This window comes from Apteryx mantelli, unplaced genomic scaffold, assembly GCF_036417845.1.
Source record: "Apteryx mantelli isolate bAptMan1 unplaced genomic scaffold, bAptMan1.hap1 HAP1_SCAFFOLD_91, whole genome shotgun sequence".
NCBI classification, from domain to species: domain Eukaryota; kingdom Metazoa; phylum Chordata; class Aves; order Apterygiformes; family Apterygidae; genus Apteryx; species Apteryx mantelli.
This window is the reverse complement of record NW_027118813.1, coordinates 400299-405019: the sequence shown is the minus strand read 5'-3', so window position 1 is coordinate 405019 and position 4721 is coordinate 400299.

Genomic DNA, 4721 nt, shown 5'->3' with positions numbered 1-4721 from the left:
GGCACGCAGCGCTCTCTTAGGCGGCGAGGCAGCGAAGGCACGCGCTGCTTTGCTAGGCGCCGAAGGCACGCAGCGCTTCCTTCGTTTGCGAGGCAGCGAAGAGATGGAGCGGTTTGCTTGTTGGCCAGGCAGCGAACAGGCGCTGTGCTTTGCTTTCTGCCACTCAGCGAATACACGCAGCGCTCTGCTTTTTGGCGAGGCACTGAACAGATGCAGCGTTTAGTTTGCGAGGCGGCCAAGAGACGCGGCGCTTTGCATGCTGGCGAGGCGGCGAGCAGATCGAGTGCTTTGCTTGTTGGTGAGGCAGCGAAGAGATGCAGCGGTTTGCTTGTTGGCGAGGCAGCGAAGAGATTCAGCAGTCTCCTTGTTTGTGAGACAGCCAACATGCACAGTGCTTGCTCCTTGTGCGAGGCAGCGAAGAGATGCAGCACTTTGCTTGTGCACCAGGTGGCGCAGTGGCATCGCGGATGGCTTTTTGGCGTGGAGGCGAAGCGAGGCAGCACTTTGCTAGTTGGCGAGGCAGCGAAGAGACGCAGCAGGCTGCTTGTTTGTGAGACAGCCAACATGCCCAGTGGTTAGCTCTTGTGCGAGGCAGCGAATGACCGCCGAGCAAATGGCTTTGTGCGTTCGCCGCCTCGCTGCCTAGCAAAGCGTCGTCTGCCTTGGGCGCCTAGCAAAGCTGCGCGTGCCGTCGCCGTCAGGCAAAGCGCCGTGTTCCTTGGGCGCCTAGCAAGGAACTGCCTGCGTTGGGCGCCTCGCCGCATCGCAGCCTAGCAAAGCGCTGCGTGCCTTCGGCGGCTGGCAAAGCCGTGCGTGCCTTCGCCGCCTCACACACCGCGGCGTGCCTTCGCCGCCTGGCAGAGCAGCGCGTGCCTTCGCCGCCTCGCCGCCTGAGAAAGCGCTGCGTGCCTTCTCGCCCTCGCCGCCTAGCAAAGCGCCGTGTCCCTTCACCGCCTCGCCGCCTAGCAAAGCTGCGCGTGCCGTCGCCGCCTAGCAAAGCGCCGTGTTCCTTCGGCGCCTAGCAAAGCAGCGCGTGCCTTCGCCGCCTAAGAAAGCGCTGCGTCCCTTTCGCCCTCGCCGCCCAACAAAGCGCCCTGTCCCTTCACCGCCTCCCCAATCGCTTCGGCCCTTCGCCGCCTCGCCGCCCAGCAAAGCGCTGCTTGCCTTCGCCGCCTCACACACCGCTGCGTCCCTTCGCCGCCTCGCCGCTTAGCAAACGCCGTAGTAGCGCCGAAGGCACACGGCGCTTTTGTAGGCGCCCAAGGCACGTGGCGCTTTGCTAAGCAGCGAGGCAGCGAAGGCACGCAGCGATCTGATCGTGGTGGACGGGCTAGGGCGCCTTGCTAGGCGGCGAGGCGGCGAAGGCACGCAGCGCTTTGCCAGGCGCCCAAGGACGCAGCGCTGTGCGAGGCGGCGAGGGCTCGCAGTGCTTTGCCAGGCGCCGAAGGCACTCAGCGCTTTGCCACTCGCCGAAGGCACGCAGCGCTGTGCGAGGTGGCGAGGGCACGCAGTGCTTTGGCAGGCGCCGAAGGCACTCAGCGCTTTGGCAGGCGCCGAAGGCACTCAGCGCTGTGCGAGGTGGCGAGGGCACGCAGTGCTTTGGCAGGCGCCGAAGGCACTCAGCGCTGTGCGAGGTGGCGAGGGCACGCAGTGCTTTGGCAGGCGCCGAAGGCACTCAGCGCTTTGCCAGGCGCCGAAGGACGCAGCGCTGTGCGAGGCGGTGAGGGCACACAGCGCTGTGCTAGGCGGCGAGCCGACGTGGAGCTTTGCTAGGCAGCGAAGGGTGAGGACGCTTTGATAGGCGCTTTGCTAGGCGGCGAAGGCACGAGGCGATTGGGGAGGCGGCGAAGGCACACGGCGCTTTGCTAGGCGGCGAGGGCGAGAAGGCACGCAGCGCTCTCTTAGGCGGCGAGGCAGCGAAGGCACGCGCTGCTTTGCTAGGCGCCGAAGGCACGCAGCGCTTCCTTCGTTTGCGAGGCAGCGAAGAGATGGAGCGGTTTGCTTGTTGGCCAGGCAGCGAACAGGCGCTGTGCTTTGCTTTCTGCCACTCAGCGAATACACGCAGCGCTCTGCTTTTTGGCGAGGCACTGAACAGATGCAGCGTTTAGTTTGCGAGGCGGCCAAGAGACGCGGCGCTTTGCATGCTGGCGAGGCGGCGAGCAGATCGAGTGGTTTGCTTGTTGGTGAGGCAGCGAAGAGATGCAGCGGTTTGCTTGTTGGCGAGGCAGCGAAGAGATTCAGCAGTCTCCTTGTTTGTGAGACAGCCAACATGCACAGTGCTTGCTCCTTGTGCGAGGCAGCGAAGAGATGCAGCACTTTGCTTGTGCACCAGGTGGCGCAGTGGCATCGCGGATGGCTTTTTGGCGTGGAGGCGAAGCGAGGCAGCACTTTGCTAGTTGGCGAGGCAGCGAAGAGACGCAGCAGTCTGCTTGTTTGTGAGACAGCCAACATGCCCAGTGGTTAGCTCTTGTGCGAGGCAGCGAATGACCGCCGAGCAAATGGCTTTGTGCGTTCGCCGCCTCGCTGCCTAGCAAAGCGTCGTCTGCCTTGGGCGCCTAGCAAAGCTGCGCGTGCCGTCGCCGTCAGGCAAAGCGCCGTGTTCCTTGGGCGCCTAGCAAGGAACTGCCTGCGTTGGGCGCCTCGCCGCATCGCAGCCTAGCAAAGCGCTGCGTGCCTTCGGCGGCTGGCAAAGCCGTGCGTGCCTTCGCCGCCTCACACACCGCGGCGTGCCTTCGCCGCCTGGCAGAGCAGCGCGTGCCTTCGCCGCCTCGCCGCCTGAGAAAGCGCTGCGTGCCTTCTCGCCCTCGCCGCCTAGCAAAGCGCCGTGTCCCTTCACCGCCTCGCCGCCTAGCAAAGCTGCGCGTGCCGTCGCCGCCTAGCAAAGCGCCGTGTTCCTTCGGCGCCTAGCAAAGCAGCGCGTGCCTTCGCCGCCTCGCCGCCTAAGAAAGCGCTGCGTCCCTTTCGCCCTCGCCGCCCAACAAAGCGCCCTGTCCCTTCACCGCCTCCCCAATCGCTTCGGCCCTTCGCCGCCTCGCCGCCCAGCAAAGCGCTGCTTGCCTTCGCCGCCTCACACACCGCTGCGTCCCTTCGCCGCCTCGCCGCTTAGCAAACGCCGTAGTAGCGCCGAAGGCACACGGCGCTTTTGTAGGCGCCCAAGGCACGTGGCGCTTTGCTAAGCAGCGAGGCAGCGAAGGCACGCAGCGATCTGATGGTGGTGGACGGGCTCGGGCGCCTTGCTAGGCGGCGAGGCGGCGAAGGCACGCAGCGCTTTGCCAGGCGCCCAAGGACGCAGCGCTGTGCGAGGCGGCGAAGGCACTCAGCGCTTTGGCAGGCGCCGAAGGCACTCAGCGCTGTGCGAGGTGGCGAGGGCACGCAGTGCTTTGGCAGGCGCCGAAGGCACTCAGCGCTTTGCCAGGCGCCCAAGGACGCAGCGCTGTGCGAGGCGGTGAGGGCACACAGCGCTGTGCTAGGCGGCGAGCCGACGTGGAGCTTTGCTAGGCAGCGAAGGGTGAGGACGCTTTGCTAGGCGCTTTGCTAGGCGGCGAAGGCACGAGGCGATTGGGGAGGCGGCGAAGGCACACGGCGCTTTGCTAGGCGGCGAGGGCGAGAAGGCACGCAGCGCTCTCTTAGGCGGCGAGGCAGCGAAGGCACGCGCTGCTTTGCTAGGCGCCGAAGGCACGCAGCGCTTCCTTCGTTTGCGAGGCAGCGAAGAGATGGAGCGCTTTGCTTGTTGGCCAGGCAGCGAACAGGCGCTGTGCTTTGCTTTCTGCCACTCAGCGAATACACGCAGCGCTCTGCTTTTTGGCGAGGCACTGAACAGATGCAGCGTTTAGTTTGCGAGGCGGCCAAGAGACGCGGCGCTTTGCATGCTGGCGAGGCGGCGAGCAGATCGAGTGGTTTGCTTGTTGGTGAGGCAGCGAAGAGATGCAGCGGTTTGCTTGTTGGCGAGGCAGCGAAGAGATTCAGCAGTCTCCTTGTTTGTGAGACAGCCAACATGCACAGTGCTTGCTCCTTGTGCGAGGCAGCGAAGAGATGCAGCACTTTGCTTGTGCACCAGGTGGCGCAGTGGCATCGCGGATGGCTTTTTGGCGTGGAGGCGAAGCGAGGCAGCACTTTGCTAGTTGGCGAGGCAGCGAAGAGACGCAGCAGGCTGCTTGTTTGTGAGACAGCCAACATGCCCAGTGGTTAGCTCTTGTGCGAGGCAGCGAATGACCGCCGAGCAAATGGCTTTGTGCGTTCGCCGCCTCGCTGCCTAGCAAAGCGTCGTCTGCCTTGGGCGCCTAGCAAAGCTGCGCGTGCCGTCGCCGTCAGGCAAAGCGCCGTGTTCCTTGGGCGCCTAGCAAGGAACTGCCTGCGTTCGGCGCCTCGCCGCATCGCAGCCTAGCAAAGCGCTGCGTGCCTTCGGCGGCTGGCAAAGCCGTGCGTGCCTTCGCCGCCTCACACACCGCGGCGTGCCTTCGCCGCCTGGCAGAGCAGCGCGTGCCTTCGCCGCCTCGCCGCCTGAGAAAGCGCTGCGTGCCTTCTCGCCCTCGCCGCCTAGCAAAGCGCCGTGTCCCTTCACCGCCTCGCCGCCTAGCAAAGCTGCGCGTGCCGTCGCCGCCTAGCAAAGCGCCGTGTTCCTTCGGCGCCTAGCAAAGCAGCGCGTGCCTTCGCCGCCTCGCCGCCTAAGAAAGCGCTGCGTCCCTTTCGCCCTCGCCGCCCAACAAAGCGCCCTGTCCCTT